The 18344-nt window shown below is 31.4% G+C and overlaps 1 protein-coding gene and 1 long non-coding RNA gene across 2 annotated transcripts in view; one reads left to right on the top strand and one right to left on the bottom strand.

Moving 5' to 3' along the window:
* Positions 1-18344, top strand: part of LOC130452645 (roundabout homolog 2-like) — a 551928-nt gene that overhangs the window by 397887 nt on the left and 135697 nt on the right. The window lies entirely within an intron of this gene.
* Positions 10326-17685, bottom strand: LOC130452648 (uncharacterized). Its single transcript, XR_008910988.1, has 4 exons — positions 17456-17685; positions 16986-17117; positions 11182-11279; positions 10326-10663 (listed from the first exon to the last, which is right to left on the bottom strand). It is a non-coding gene; the product is annotated as an uncharacterized LOC130452648 (long non-coding RNA).

Raw genomic sequence — 18344 nt, 5'->3', positions numbered from 1 at the left:
ACTCAAACTTTTCATACCCTAATACTCTCCCAGTTAGCCAAGCATCCTTGAAGATGCTGAAAGCTTTTGCGTGGGAGTGCAAAGTAAGTTTAAAATGCCACCAGGGTTTATCAGGAAATGAGGAAATAGAGAGCCTTGCTAGAAAGGGAGCAACAAGTAAATACTTAGAAGCAGAGCCGTACTGTAGCCTCATGAAAAGCCATATGAATAACGAACTGGACGGATAGCTAAATAATTGGATGGAAGAAGAACTGATGACCAGAAAGGACATCAAACTTGTGATAAATCTACTTTGCGAATGTCCTGCTCATTGAACAATGACTCAAATACACTCATACAGTCCAATCGTAAAACACCCCAATACTATAACACGTGCACGAGTGTATGTGTGTAAGTTTTGCGGTTCAGTGGCCCTGCACACATGCGCACCGGTGTAGTTGTAGTGGAGTAATGCTTGAGTGGTGTCAGAGTGCTCAAACATTGTTGTTCAGTTGAATTTATTGCGTGTTTGAGTTTTTATATGTCACAGTTTTTGGTTGCTTAGTGATTGCACTACAACCATATCATTCTAACCTCAACGATAACCCTAACATTCAAACATCCAACTACCCATACAATCAAAACTCAAACCATTCAACACTTAAACATTTAGTTTACTAACACGAATTTTAACTTTGTTATTAACATTGGAGTTACTGTTTATTTGTACTATTGAACGTAGTTCAATTTTTAATTTTTACGTATGATACTTTCCAACAGAGGAATAAGTGAAAAAATTCTTGAGATTCTGTAAGTAATGAGAACAGATAGTGAAAACAGTAGGTATATGGAGAAAAATAAATGATAGAAGATGTGCGATAAAGATATTCGATAAAATGAATGAATCAAAGAAAAACGAAATAAATATAGTAGGATTTAAGTCATCATTATCTATAGACAGAAAATTATAAAACATTCTGTATTTATTAATAACTTTCAACTTTCAGTGATAGAGAATATTAAAACTTAATTCACTTTTGATCGTTTCCCTTTTTATATGCTGTACTTGAAATTTAATTCTCATTAATTCAATAAATCACAAAATATGAAAGTTTTCATCTCATATTCTCATAAAAGTCTCTAATAATTAATTCAACTCTAATTACAACGAAAGGAAACATTTAAACTTGAACTTTTTCTAATTCCCTCACTGTCCTCGGGTTACGAAGCGACTCACGGTTCCGAAACTCCAAAATGATTTATTTACTTTCATTAGGGAAGTTACTTATTTTGTACTTCAACAGAAGTGAATTAAGATCAGTTCAAAAGTACGAAAAGTGACTTTTAAACTACTAAATTTTAAATATATGCAGGTAGAAGCCTAATTGTAAGGTATTTTCGTATGTTTTTTCTGTTTAAATAGTCACCACGTATCTAAATTTTGATTACTCTCGATTGTAATTTATTTTCATATTTCCTATTATAATAAATTTTTGAATATTATGATAACCCAAATATAGCTATAGCTTCGGAATTATGGCATTCAGGTATAAGGAACATTTCGAAAAGTGAAAAATATACAGGGTATTCTATTTCAAATAACAAAGTTCATTATTTTTCCGGGAAAAGGGAAGATCTGACAACAATGTAAATATCATCATAATTCCGAGATAATTGAGGCGTTCCGTACATAAAACTCACTCTGTATATGTCAAAGCTAGTAACATGGAATTTCGTTGTACTCAAATCAAATCGACATCGACTATCTCACCATAACGGATTCCGGAAAATTAAAGTTTTCTTACAGACAATAAAAAAAGATAATTGTCGCATTTTAAACGATTGGAGTGGAATTCAAAAGTTTAGTGAGAGATCTAAAGGAAACGTGAAGGGACTCGTATATCCAAAAAACAATAAACTGTTTCAAAACATTATGCATATCGTGTTTTTATTGAGATCAGGCGTCATAACATCTAAAAACTTCTAATATATGGAATAAAGAAATAGGACAACAATGGCAAAATAAAAACCTGTGGATAGTTAATTACATAGTGAACTAAAAAGTGGAGTCGTCCAGACAAAAATATAAAACGATTAAGTTTATAAGAATGTGAATTTTTTGAGAAGGTATGTTAATGTTTTCTACGTAAACGAAGAATAACTAATTCAATTTTTTACAAGAAGTTATCAACGGAAATTGAACGAATATTGAGACGCAAATCTAAATGCATAATTTATACTTTCAGGAAATTGGTATGGAAACTTGTCTCGAATATCCTGTATACTAGATACTAAATAAATTGTCACCGTCGTATAGTCATTTCCGTGATTGATGTTGTCGTCCTATATTCGTTTTCTTTGAGCCTATTTTTTTCGCACTCGAACTCTATCTCTTTCCTAACAGAAATATGAATAATTATGTACCCTTAGGATATAGAGGTGTATCGTTATTTTAATGTGTTATCTTGTAGGGTGAAATAAACATCCTATTGAAATGAAAATGATTTCGGCCATCATGAAATGATTCAAATGGAAAAACAGAATTGAGTGATTGTGCAATCAGTACTAATAATTTAGAAATTGGAAAATTATGATGCCCAATAAAAACAACAAAAATGAAAGTGATACTTGTTGATGAATTTGACGTGCATATATGCATCATCCATGATTTATAGTGAAGTTTGATGATTTGGTACCTAAGGTAATAATAAAACTAAAAAGCTCAGATTATAAGAAGAAAAAAAATTATACCTTTTCATCGGTGGGAGGAATGGCTGTAGATTTTCAAATATGTAAGGATCATTGACATATCTTTTATAATGTCCAAAGAAATCTCTATTTTGGAATAAACAAGATAAATATGGTTTGTATTTATGTCCTAGACGTGCTCTCACATAATTTGACGCTTATCTGGAGGCATTCACCGAATTTGACCAATAACATTATTTTTAATTCTTTAAATCATTCAACTTCATTAATTGAATAGCTCGCAGATAAAAAATTGTATGTTTTTTAAGTAGAATAGTTGTATTTATGGGAAAATAATTTTAAAAGAATACTCTAAAAAAATTTAATTTTTCATCATCTTCTTCAGTAGAATAAATTTTCTCTTCGGCTAGATTTCATCCTCAGATTCTGGAACACCCTCAAGAATATCCGTGTTCTGACTATATCTTCATACGATTTCAGTCTTTTTTTCCTTTCATAGTCCGTTGTTAGAAGATCGATAATTTGTGCAGATAATGAAGGGAATATACAGGGTCCTTCACGACGAGCTGAATCGATACGCATATGGGAAAGTACTGAGACTAGTGTTCTGAAAATTTGCTTGCATGGGTTTTCCGAAATGCTCGTTTTAGCTAAAATAATTTCAGTTTTCTGAAACTTCCGGTTATACCGGAAGTGGATCCAAACTTCGTTATTTGAAAAGAAATGCCATGGTTTTTATAAAATGTTTTGAATCTACACAAAAAGTAAAAATGAGTCAGGTCTAAAATTTTTGGGATATGGACCAATAACACTTACAGTTTTCAAAATATGTGAAAACCTTGACAAAAATTTCAGTGTTCAGAAACTGGTGCCGAATTTCGCTATGGCAACCCTCCTTTTTCTCTTTACCATTGGATTCTACGCTTCAAATTGAGGGAAAATTTATATAGTTTTTGGATAGTAAATTCGGCACCAATTTCTGAACACTCAATTTTTGTCAAGGTTTTCACAGATTTTGAAAGCTGTAAGTGTTATTTCTCCAAATCCCAAAAATATTAGACCTAACTCATTTAAAAATTATTTTTTTAGTGGTGGGCTGCATGTGGGGTCCCAGGACCTAGTACATCACGTAGTTGCACCCATTGATTTTATCAAATTTCTGTTAATTAGTTATCCTTAAATTATTTTCTTCAAAATAGAGCTTGAAAATGTCGAAATGACGTTTTTCTTACTACTTAGTTGCCCTTCCTTTCTTTATATCGATCTCAAATTTTCAGATTTATGGAATTTACACTTTTTAGCATGTAATTAACTCACCCTACCATAATTTGGCGCGCTCTGGAATTTCTGATGATCAATTTTTTATAATAATCTGATCTTTTGATCTTGACGAGCGGCCTTATATATGGGGATCAAATTTGATAAACGCACTTAACCGGGTTCAAGGTATCCCCCTGTATATTAATCTGCCGCGATTTATTAAATCCCGAGATCTAAATTTGAACTTTCCTACCATAAGTAGATGATTATGACTTTCTGATACAGTGATTTCGTTTATAATTATCATTTATCTGCTCATTGTTTACCTTGAAGTGGCGTCAAAGACATTTGAAGGTCCACTTCTGAATAACTAAATCAAATACCAGTAGTGCATACCCGGCATTTTATGTGTTTTGTATTTCGAGATTTACGAAGTTTATCCAGTCAATCAGACGTTCTTAAATGCCAAGGATGGTTCTCTAATGTGAGATCCAGTAATTTTGCTCATTCTCAATCAAATCTAGTCTGTTTATTTTTACTGGACTACTTTAATATATTTCGTTCTCAAAGAACCCTTTCATATTAAACTACTAAACTATATATATATATGAATATCTCAACAGTTGTCAGTACTAACTCTATTTTTGTTGGATTAAAAAATATTTTTGTTAATATAAGTTTATTTATCATAAATTTATTGGTATTTGGATTATACAAACCATCATCTCTAACTCCTATGTATTTTCTGGTAACATGCAATCCCAAGCATCGTTTAATGTGTTCCATGTCAATCATCTTAATGATATTTCGGAGAACCCTTTTCATTTGGCAGCTCGTCTGACGACGTAGCGCGAACGCGACTATGGCGCCGGCTGTTTCCATTCATATATGAAAACTTCCCCTTCGTTTTTCTCTTCTCTCAAAAAACCGTTCATAAACGACACGACAAAAAAAGATTGACACATAGACAGTTCTTCATAGGAGGCAGTCGGTAAATTTTTCACAGTAAAATTTTTAATCACTTATCTAATATTAAAAAAAAAGTATATCATGAATAATTTGATATTTTACATGAATAATAAATTTGGTAGCTCGAATCAACTTTTTAAAAACATTAAATACCAAAATTATGAAAAATTTAGAAACAAATACAAACAAGAATGTGTTATCGATTTAAAAGCTTGTATAAGACTAAATTTTTATATTACTACTCTTGAGAACATCGGCAATCTTGCTTTCTGAATTGGTTCAGAAAAATCGACTGTCAGATGTATGCCATCAGCATCTTCTTATCGCAACATATATTAACGACATAATTCATTTTACAAAGTTTTATTAAGGAACAATTATTCAAGATGAAACGACTTTATTTTTTAGTTTATCTAATCATCTTGTTATAATAATAACAAAAAAACACTTTGTACTAAAAATTTTCCAATATACCTTTCAGATTATATGATTGATTCTCATGAAGTAGTTTAGTACGTAAAATCATTTAATTACACTGGCTCATGCTCATAATGATTAAAGACAATTTGTAAAAAGACTAAGTGATCATAAATAATTGTACAAACGTTTTGTCTCATTTTGTGAAACAAAATATTTTAAGATATTATTCCATATTATTCACATATTTACCTAAACTTTTGATTGACACATATTTATATATCAAGAATACATCGAAAGTCAAAAGGGTCATAACCAAACAATCTCATAAGAAACTGGCAAAAATTTGAGACCCAGATCATGAATTCTGATTCAACCTCTTTTGCCAGAAATTTAGCTATCAGTGAAATTCCAATCTTATGTAAATATTTCCAAAAAAAATATAATATTTTGTTATTTTTTTAATGAAGGATGAATCTTTTTCAACATAACTACTACAACACCAGCAAAACATATATATAAACAGTAATATGTCGAATATTTCGAATATGTTAACAGTATACTGTTAAAATATTCGATATCTTAGCGTAGTGTCTTTTAACTTTTTGGCGATTTGTTTGTAAATGTTGCATCTGACAGTTGATAGTGCGTATTTATATTTAGGTACTTTATATTCATCAGGTACATTACTTTTTCACGAAATCATAATCAACCACCTTAGAAAGACTTTGTAAAAGACTTTAGTTGTTAGAAGTTGTTAGAAGTTATATTGTACTCTAGAGATTTTTCTTCTGGTTATTTTAGTATAGACATCGCGTCAGAGTACCTCGGAACTCCTCGGGAGTAAAATTAAAAGCTCCGAGTTCCTTGAAGCTGAAGTGAACTGATCAAGCCTTATCGGACAGAGCATAGAAGCTTTCCGAAATTTTAGAATACCTCAGGCGTCATTGCCTTTGAAGCAAGGCTTTTTCACTAATTCCAATACCATCTTCTTTCTACATGAAAATGGCAGACGATATGTATTATAGTCTCGTCCTCCATTTCATAGAACCGGCCATTACAATATTGAATCTACCCTTTCTGCACTGCACCTCAAAGCCATCTCACATTCGAGACTTTTTAAGAAGACTGGGATTAATGGATCAGCTGTAAACACTGGGTTCTAGATCCTTTGGTTCGCAGTGTATACGAGACCCCAAATTTTCACCGTCCGGTGTTTGTCTCTCATTTGAAGGTTTTGTCCTATTTACTTCCATAAGAATGTAAGAACTAAAACGTATTCACATTAGCTGTCACTCAAAGAAATAGAGTCAGGGGATGTTTCAAAGACACAATTGAGAGTTAAAGATAATGCTCCAGCTGGATAGAATGAGTCTGGACAGACTGGCAATAATCACAAGAACTATCAAACTTCACGAACGCAAATACAAGTTCACGTTTCAAGAAATATTTTTTTGTTAGTCATATCTGTGTTCGATGCGAGTTACGAAACTATGTTTAACGAATTTCAACAATAATTTTTGAACTCGACGCTACTACATCGATCAACAATGTGGATAATGTATCAGAAAAACGGGCTCTGTTGCCGACGCGCCACATTTTGGTCGACCTGTATCTGTAACAATCAACGAAATTATGGGAACAGTGGCGCTGGCGATGGTTGAGCAGCCATACTAATCTGCAATGAGGCTATCGAGAGAACATCAAATATTGATCGTTCTTTACGACGCACTTAACGAGGATGATTCTGATGGTACGATCAATCGGCATAAATGCCTGTGCTAGAACGACCAGACTCCTCACGTCTTCATCGAAGAAGAATTAAACCTGCCAGACAGGTACTCATGCGGAAGGTCTCATGGGATCGTACTTTTGTAATGGTGTCACGTTGTCGTAAATGCATTAAACTGGATGGGCATCAATTTGAACATTTATATCCCTCTTTCGAATCCCTTTAATAATTTCATTTAATTAATTAATTTTGACGCTGCATTTGTGCCTGACTCAAGCAATCAACATTCTTAGAAACATATCTAAAATTGATCTGAATATATTTGCAATAATATTAGACAAATTTATCTGTTGCTATTTTTCCCACGATTTTTTTATTTGAAAAAAGAACTTCGTATGAAACGTCACTGAAAATATTAACGTGGTAAAAACCAACGATGTCTCATATCAAAAACAGTTTTTCCTCGACGGCTTTCGCTTTCCCAAGATCAAAAGCTACATTAAATGTAACGCTGATGGAATATTTTTTTGAAAGATTCTTACCATTACTTTAACGAGATATGCAATTTGAACCTCTTCCATTAGCCGAATGAAAGAGATTAATGGACAAATACCACCAACTTTTCAACTGAAAGAATATTGGAAACTTTTTTCAATATACACTAAAAGATGTTTAAAGCTATATCAGTATCTCAGAAATTTCCGCAGCATACAATTTAAAACATTCTTCAACGGACCAGATAAACCGAAACAATCTAATATTTCGAAAAGAGTATCCGTCTAAAGCTGTAATTAATTATCTCTCACTCAATCCCTCGAAACATCCAACTGTATTATATTCTCGGCCTAATTACAATACAAAATCTAATTTGTACCAGGGATCCCCACAACGTAGTCACAGTAAAGACCCCAACAAATTACAATTTCAGGAAGGGCGGAAACAATTTAAGATTACTCTCTTTCCGTACTGGAACTTCCGGTTATGGACAAATAGCATTGTAGAAATAACAATCAATTTAGTAGAAGGGATAGTTGAACATTTTTTATTTAAAAGTTATAATGTAAACAATTCGAAAGGAAGAAACTTTCCATTTAACTTCTAATGGATTAAATAAAATTGTAAGATGCATGCAAGTTCTCCAAGTAGAAAGACTCCATGAATGTTTTATTTACTGACAACATAGATATTCAAGCTCTTCGAATAGACGTCAACTTGGAGTATTTGCGAGACATCGTACAATTTTCAGATTAATTGAATTCTTAAATTTGAAATCAAGTTGTTGCTAGAGAACATTGGAGGAATAATGGGGCTCCGTTCTCTTTTGACACAAAAGCAGAACGTGTCTACATTGTAGTTTACAAATGACCTGGAGAAATATTTATGCAGTGTTGCATAAAAGTAAGCGGACCTTTTGGAGAATATTCCTGGATGTTTAAGACGGATAGTACAATGGAAAGAAGAACTGGTTTTTATTGAAACTGGAGGTGGGGTGGTGGGATTAACGGCGAACCAATACTTTATTTTATGAGTCACGTCGTTGCCTACGTTAGTTTCATCGGTGAAACCTTCATCCTAATATAGGACAATGCACGCCCGCAAACTGCGACAGTATTAACAGGATGTCAAAATTGCCGCTATGGATTCGTCAGCGCGTAGTCCGGACTCAAATCCTATCGAGCATTTATGAGATGAATTTAAAAGAAAAGGTACCAGCCACGAAATCGAACTTTAAAATGGCGCTCACTGAAGATCACTGAAGATTGGGAGAGCATCAAACAAATAATTTATTATTTAGATGAAGTCGCGCTTGTATTTTCTGTTAATTTGGCTTTGAGATGCTAAAATTAGAAAAAAAATGGAAGCAACATATTTATTACTAGAGAATCTTTACCACAAACGTGCCACTGTTCATAATTCTTTCGTGGATGGATCTCTCATACTACAATTTGGTGGGTAAATGAATGTAAATATTCATTGGGTCGTGGGTAAACGGCCACGTGTCATGTGAATAACTAAGTAAAGTATATACAATACACCCCAAATATATTAGACCTTTTGTCTGACACGATGTTAATAGCTACACAAGCTGACGTATCTTATTGATGGTCCTAATTAAGGAACTACCGCCTAACTATTCTCAAAGGGCTATTAAAAGTCTAGAATTGATTATTTACACTTAAAAATGGAACAGCTGATGGAAACCACAATCATTTAATTTTCATTTTTAGTTAGAAATATCTTTTTTATAATTTTATATACTTTAGAAACAATTTTTTCATAACTATACTATTTAAAAATAGAAACCAAGCTAAAGCTAGAGCTAATTTTGTATCAAGAATAAAGCTAAAGATCAATTGTGAAAAATTGCGAGCGAGGAAAATCTGAAAATAAATGCAGTGGTAACTAGTCCTAAGCGGGAAAAACATGATGGATTAAAATTTAAAAATCGGAATAAAAAAATCCAAATAACCAACACAATGTGTACAATATATCATTTAAATATTAAATTTCCAGTTTTCATGCAGATGCATTTGCTTACATCTGCCCTATGACATGACATATTTATGTGTGGTTTTCATTACGTAAGCAATCGATGTCTATAATAGAAATTCACACTAGACTTTTCCATCTTTTTCGCAAATGTAACCTATATTAGTCCTAAAACTGGTGTTTTTAGATATAGTAGTCTCAATTAATGTCCGCATATGTTTCTTCATTGTGTCCATCTTGTTTATACCAATTTATACCAACAATATTTGGGTAGATATACATTCTTCTTAACACTGCACACACAATTATATCGTCTCCATATTTTAGGCAGTAAAAATTATCCGTGAATAATTTTATGAAGCTCGAACAAAAAATCTACTTTACAGTTTCTAATTGTGGACACTTGTTTTTGCTTTGCTGGTGTCTTCAGCCTCTATTCATATCCAAAAAAAAAACAGTAGATGAGCTTTGTTTACTTATAGCGTTAATCTTTGAAATATTGAGAGCTCCTTCAACACACATGTACGTGACGTTGTCCACTTTCTTGTCTACTATTAACTCCACGATAATTCTCTTTAGATCGACCAGTGCAGTAGGTTTACCTAGTTTGTTTGTTAGGTGATTAGCAGGTAGTGTTCAAGAATCTTATCACTAATATACATTACCAGTCAAATATTTTTGCGACATACCTAATAAATAAAAATAATACGATTGATTTTATATTTATATTTAGAAGAATGTATATAGATAAGGATACAGTTATAATGAAAGTACACTCTGTAATTATTATATATTTAAATTATTAATTTATTGATATAACCCTCTTCTGCTTTTATTATTTTAATGCACATTGTTTTTCTGACTTCCCTGTTTAATTTGTACCACAACAACTCAAACGGGTTGAGGTCAGGCGACTACAACGATCAAATAATTACTTTCACCACATCCTTCCTTTCCAATTCTTTCAAATACTCTTTGCACTGCTTCGGATGAATACTTGGGATCGTTGTCATACTGGAAAAGATAAATTTTCTGCCGATCAATCGCCCTTCCTCCAAAACATGCCATAATCATCATTGAGCCTCCACCATGTGTTCTGCTTTTGACCTGCGAACATATACTCTTAGAATCAAAAACTTCAAACATCACTCAATTTTTATGTAGAAGTACTCAAAGCAGATACTTAGATTTATTGATCTAAGCTTCTATCTCTAGAATCGTGAGTAGTCGATCACGTTTACTGATACGTTGTGGTTGTGGGTTTCCGAAGCCGCTCTGAACATTTTCTATCGCTAAAGCTCCTGGTGGATGCATTTTAGCCCGTGATACATCGAGGTATTTCTTATTCACTGGGTTACTTTTGCTTAGACCATAAAGACTAAAGATTATTGCACCAGCTTCTTGGAACCCATTTTAAAACTTACAAGTCTGAATTGGAGGGAGAACGGAATCAATTCCTGTACAAATACTACAAAAATAAGTCTCCAAAAAGTGACATCAGTTCGTTATTGAGGGTGTTTGTAAGTGGACTGTAATTATTGAAACGAAACGAAATGACTCACTCACTATATTATTATTAAATATTAGAATTGTACAAATTATAAAATTGTCACATGTTTACTCACCAAACTGAAAAACGAATGTCACCTCTCAACCGTTCTCAACGCAAATCTTAAACTCTGGTTGTTCGTAAGCTAGAGTGTGGATAGCAGGAGGCTGTAATCTGAATTAATACTCAGAACAGGGGTTGACAGAGTTAACTGGGACTAAACTACAATCATTATTACCGAACAAATAATTCACACACAATTGAAGAAAAATGAAAAAATCATCCTTAGTAGTAGACAAATAACGTACAATATTATTTTTAATTTGTAAGACATCGATCTTAGCTTGACAATATGAAAGGGAAATTTATTTCAAAATGTACTAATAAAAAACTTAGTAGAATGTTACATGCAGTTTCAACCTCATTTTAAATGTTGATTATTGTTTTAATAGTTACAAATACGATGGACTTTCTATCATGCCTGTATATATTCAAATAATATAGAAAAACTGTTTTCTATAAAATACCATATATTATTCTAAAACATACAATAACTATGAATTTCAATTTTCGTACCTCAATTACAATTTTTGATTAGATATTTGGCTAGAACAAATTATTTTCACGAGACCGCCTTTTTTATTTCTTCAATTAATAAGGGATGTTGTAGAATTAACAGTGAATATCGAACAGCTTCCCTTTATTCTTTATACAAATTTAGTTTGTAATTACTTGCCTTTTTCAAAACAGATTGCAACTTCAAAGGAATTTCTGTATGGTATGAATGAGGGGAAAATTCAATATAAAACAGCAGCTGAACTTTGTTTACAATACGGTATGTATCACGAATACAGGTCTCAATTTCTCCTCATTTCAATTTTAAAATACGCCGTATTTCAACCATACATTTCAATTCCATATTTTCTTTTACACTTTACACGTATAGAAAATAAAATACTACACTGTTTCCGAATAAAGCTCAAAGCTACCAAATGGTAATTTTTAAAACATTGTCAGTAGATTTCAAGAAAAAGTTTTGATAAAACATAACAGTGTAAACGAAAAGCATTCTCAATATTATATTTCAAATGTGAGATAAGCTTCAATATTTCATATACATTGTAAATTTTTTTTGGAAAATAACCTTTGAGTTGCAAAACATATGATGGCTAAAATTACTAATCAGTGTGTGTGAGTTCAAATTATAATACAATTTGAGTAATTTCCTTGGATAATAGAGAAAATTTACTGAGACATTTTATGATTTTTTTGTATACATCTTACTTGGAAAGTAATTATACTTAACTGTTTATTATTTTCAATAACAATGTTTGAAGTTTAAAGATTATAGATTTTGATTTACTATGTTTTATTTTCGAATTACCAAACATTTGATAGATGGTCGTTTGCATTTATGCTTTTATCTAAAATACTTAATCCTATTATTATCAAATAAATTTTATCAGTTTCTTATTTAGAAGAAGACGCGGATTTCATGTAAAAATAAAACTTGGAGAGAGAGAGATTCGTTGTACAAAATTTGGCAGGATAAGTTCCTCCTCTGCAGGGCTGGGGTTGTAGTAGTTGCGTGGGGTTGTGTTTTTTGAAGAGGAAAAGCGGAGATTTTGGCCAGAAGAAAAAGGGAGCTTGCAAGCAAAACTATTCTTCTCGAATTGTTTTCTTTCTATTTTTGAAAAAAGTTTAAAAAGGAACGGGCGGGTACAGCTACAGCTGCGTTATCGTGGGCCATTTGGCTCAGCCACCAGTTCACCAGCTTGCAGGAAAACCACTGAAGACCAGCAACACCGACGATCACCGAAGAGTGATTTATCTGATTGACATGAAAGAATTATCAAGGAAGTTTAGGTGTATTTTAGAGAGGTCATCGTACGCTGTTGCTAGCATTCGAAGAGGAGGATAAGGGAGTTTTCTGTTGACGTTTGAGGGGCCGCATATTGTTGACCAAGGGGATTACAAGGTTTTCTTTTGCAGTGGAATTGATTGATTCGATAACAAAGCGGGCCTGAAGGTCATTGAGGTGGCTTGAAATGAGAGTTATGTTGCTATTGACATAAACCATGGTGCTAGGTCTGAAACTTGTATTGGCGTTATCTGAGAATGGACTGCTCGGAGGTCAGGAGTTTTTTGAGAATATATTCGGGTGAAGTGTTGAAGACGTTTTTATATGTGTGAAGTTGGGTGAGAGGGTGGTAAGCCCTTGATGAGACAGACTTGTTTCCGTACTCTGCTCAAATTTTTATAAATGAAACCTGGAATAAATCACAACTATATCAATAATAACTTTTCAAAAACAGATTGTTTGTTGTATAGTGATTAGAAAATATTATTTGTTTTCAAACTAAGCTCAAGTTAATTGAGTGATACAGTTACAACACTGAATAGTAAATTTACTGAGTATCATTATGAAAAATCTTCGATTGAAATTACAAAATTATATAGTAAAACTGCTAATCAAATTTTATATTACCGCTTAGTAAATTTTATAGAATGTTATTTTTTAACTTCGAATTGAATTATTTTGTTTTGTAAATTTACGAAATTTTTGAGTGTTAAAATTTCCCGCACATTTTCGTAAAATTAAAACTGAAAAAATGAATTGAAGCAACATTATTAGAACAGCAAATCGAATAATTGATATTAAACATTCTTTTTACTCCACAGTTTCACTTATTCTTATTCATATTCAAATTCTTAAGTCGACATAATGAGAAAAAGTTAATTTTTTTGTTGTTTTGTTACTCAAAATTGTAGTCACTTTCTTCAATTTCTTATTTTGTATCTAAATGTTCTTGATTTTAGGTCTCGTCTGTTTTAAAATTAGTTTTTTTGTTAGTTTTTGAAAGAAAGATAAATTTTGACGTTTGATTTTTTTTCAATCAAGAACATTTAGTTGCATTAATTGTAGTCAATAGAAAGTGAAATACTGTGAGGGCTAAGAACTTTTTTTGATCTATATACTCCCAAATTGAATTGCCCCGGAACACACTGTATAAAATATTTTCTGTTCTCATCTATCAAAACTTTTGAAATATTAAATTAAACATTTTAATTTACTGAAGTGTCAAAACAATATATTAGCTATTTCACCACTGTAGGAACGTGATAGTTTCGTTTGTACTAAAATTAAATAACTCAATTCAACAACTTCCTTTTTTAAAAACAATTTTTTTAGCAAACTGAGGATTCAATAATTTAAAGTTACAAGTGGTTACACTAATCTGACTAGCGTACTAGACGAATATCAAATTGAATTAATTCAGTATTAGTTTTACAGGCTCCTTTATATAGTAGTTCTTATCTTATACAATAATAATTATAAAATTAGATAAATATATTTATAGTTCATTATATTCATATTAATAATAACTAAATAATAAATAATTGTATACCTTAATGGGATTGAAGTTGAATATATAAATCTGACAAAAATACTAAACACAGAAAATTTATAGTAACGATAACTTAATGAGGCTAGAGTTCATAATAACGAATAAGTAATATATGATGATGCGCCGTTGTGAAAAGGATTGTTTTGGATTACATTTAACTCTAGCATAGTTATAGCATAGTTTCTTAATTATTAATTAATTAGTTATATTATGAAAGATATTATCCATTGTGAAATTTTTTCAGAATAAATGAATTGAGACCATACATGCATCTCATTTTTATTGTTTCTATTTACAGGTCTAATTTGCAATTAAATATTAACCTACATTTATTGATATCCACATTCCCCTAATTTATTTACGGTTAATGTCTCCTTTTAATAATTCTTCAACATCACCATCTGTGTCTTTCGATCTTATTCTTTCTACACACACCAGTTTTGTAAATCTTGGTGTTTATTGATCTGATTCTCGGAACATCAAATATTAAATTTCCTTCCGCTATCATTTCCTATGATGGTAGTTAAATTAAATATTTGATGTCTACTATTTATTCTTCCACATTTACTATAAGCGTTGGTGTAGTCTTATTAAGTTATATTTTGATATAAACACACGCGGCTGAATTATGTTTCATAATACCACCTTCAAAACATGTGTAAATATTACCTTATTTTTAACTGATTTTGGAATGAAACAGAATAAAAAAATCCTCAAAAGAATATCTTCAGTTGCTAAAGACCTATTTCCGAAACAAGTTTCCGGAGTAAGAAAAAACACTATCCCGGTGGTGTGGGAATGTCAAAATTGTCTAGATTAACGGTCTTGAACGTAGTTGAAAAAAATGTCTACGAGACTCACTCAAGCCACAATTTTTTGTGACTATCAGTGGTATCACAGTTGTCACTTTGTGTTTACGTTTTTCACACATGACACGTGAATCAGTCATAGGGGTTAAAATGTGTCGAGAAGATCGTATTAGAATTATATAAGAAATTGATTAGAATATTTAGTCTAAGAATATTTCATTAAAGGAAAGAAATTAAAAAAATTTTATAGTCTTTTTTTATATTATCGAACTTTTTGATATTTTTCTTATCATTGAATGGTTTTTTGTCATAATTAATGTTTGTCATAGAGGGTTCATTTTAAATATTTGCGTTCAAGGGATGAAATAAAACACGTCTCAATTAATTCACGTTTCTCCATATAATCTCTTGATATTTAAATATTTGTTATGAAATTAATATACAAGTTAAAGAGAAGGCGTTGAAACATAGTTATACAAAAAAACGATAATATGATATTGAAACATTAATTTTGTCATTTTCAATATTATAAGGTACAAAATGTCTGATTCAGAGATTTCTTTAGCTGCACCGAAAAGTAGCCAAAGTAGCGTCACAAAAATTATTACCAGCTAATTTGCGGAAAATTTACGAAACCGCGTATTTGAGATTCGTGGAATGGAAGACAGAAAAACATGCAGTTCTATCTAATCAACAGTGTTGTCGATTTATTCAATGACTAAAAATATTGCAACGTTTTGCGTATTTATTTACACTCTTTCTATTCGTGGGGTGAATTTATAAACACTGTCTCTTACAATCTCAATTAATTTACACACTATACGATTCATTTAACTTATAATACTTTACTAATAAAAATCATTTACTAATTCGTTCTATTCACTACGTCTATTCATTTGAAACTAAACTTAATGCGCTACATAAACTTATTTATATACCACAAATAGATTTTTACAAAATTCTAGAAAAAAAGAAACATAGGCAATAAATAAATAGAATTTCCTAGAGATTATTTAAAAGAAATAATGTCATAAACCGCCTTCTATAATGAAAAGTCCGCTATTTATAAAAAACATATTAAAGGCGCCGCGCGAATTCGCCGAATTTTAAATTTCCATAGTAGCTGGATAGGGCCGGCCTAGGGACCCATTTCGCGAGCTTGTTCGTAACAACATATTACTTTTCAATAATTATTTAAGGTACTAATTTAGATCGTGTTGTTTAGGGTATTATTTATTATAAATAACGATATTAAGTTTACAGAAAAAGAAATAACAATGAAAATATAAAAGTAACGAAATAAAATAATGGTTTATCCACACTTCCTAGCCTGTAATTTAATCCGTCGTCGTCGTCGATCCGTCGTCTTTACGTCGTTTAAGTCATTAAATGAGATAACACATTCTGGAAACCGTAAGCCTTTCGGATGCACAAAATATCGTAAACAGTCAGTGCTCAAGTCTTCTAAGAAACTATCTAACTGTCTCGCATTTTTCGTCTAATCATTATATTAAGTCTCACCTCTTAAAAATGACACAAAAACTACTTTGGTACTTAGTTAAAGTTAAAGATTAGAGTTGGGAAAAAAACTAAAAGCGATAATTGTATGAAAAAGCAACGAAACTAGACATTTAAAATATTTGGATAAAAGATGTAATTACCTACAATAATGTAGACATTCCAAAATATTCCAAACTAATTCTGATTGCAGGAGCTTGTTGAATTTGTGAATTCAGTCAGGTAAAACGTTAGATGATGATCTTGAAGAATTAGAAATGTTATTAATTGTGGAACTAAAAGACACAAAGAAAGATGTAAACAGGAGATTTGTAGTTACTGAAAAATATGTTTAATCCTACCGAATATTACAAGGGAAAACTTAAAATGCTAACTAATATACAGGTATCATTTGTAAAATCGTCTGCTACACTTTTAGTTGAATCTAAGGGAGACTTAATGTCACTAGAGACAACATGGCGGCTGGAGGCAAGTAAAAAAATAATTTCAATACAAGGAAATTCGACGTGTGTATCGAATAGCTTAAGGAACGTGTCACTCATGAAATGTACTTTTGATATAAAGGAATTGCAACTTTATTGAATAACCAAATATTCTTAAATTAAATATTTACCTTTGCTTATTCGTACACACTGCTCACGTCGTCTGGTCTTTTTCCTGGCATTTTGTCTTTCATATTCTCTTGAACTTCCTTGAACATTTTATATACTTTAGTGGAAGTTCAATTACTATTTTTTTCCAAATATAGTGGAATATAAAATTCACTGAACGTTCTATTACAACAGAATAAACCAAACAAGTTCATTTACATGCTACACTAACGAAAATATATTTTTTATGGATAAAATTAATTGAAGTCTAGACTATATAAGCTGCAATAAATGGGTTTGTTGATTATTCACGATGCCTTAATGACGAGGAAAATTGCGGTTTGCGTGAAAGTTACGATTTAATCTAAAGTGATTGACATTATTTATTTATGTATACAGTTTAATGGTAATCCCTAGAATGTGTATGTTTGTATCGAATCTTGATTTTATTTATGGCATTATTAACGCTTGCCAATGTTTTTTAACCATAAAATTAACTATTTATGAAAATGCAACTATATTGATACTCGTTATATATAAAATTATGTCTAAATATAACCATGCAACGATTACCATTTTAATAAGTTGTTATTAAAAAACTTATAACACATTAAAGAGTTATTGGAAATATTGATAGCACTTAAATATTTATATTTATTCCAAACCTACTGAGATACACGTTAACTACTTTCTGAATCCACTTACGAAGATATATTGCAAATATTTATCTCATTTTTTTCTAAAAAGTCCGACTTCTTCCAACAATTAAGTCACTTTCAAAAGCTACACATGTCTATATGTCTTTTACAACAATTTATCTTTATTTTAAAAATAGATTCAAACAGCAGCAATCACTTCTTAATCTGACTCAATATCTCTCATTTCAATTTGATTAGAGATACGCCATGAGCC

This window comes from Diorhabda sublineata, chromosome 2 (genome assembly GCF_026230105.1).
Source record: "Diorhabda sublineata isolate icDioSubl1.1 chromosome 2, icDioSubl1.1, whole genome shotgun sequence".
Lineage (NCBI taxonomy): Eukaryota > Metazoa > Arthropoda > Insecta > Coleoptera > Chrysomelidae > Diorhabda > Diorhabda sublineata.
This window is presented reverse-complemented; position numbering and strand designations above follow the sequence as displayed.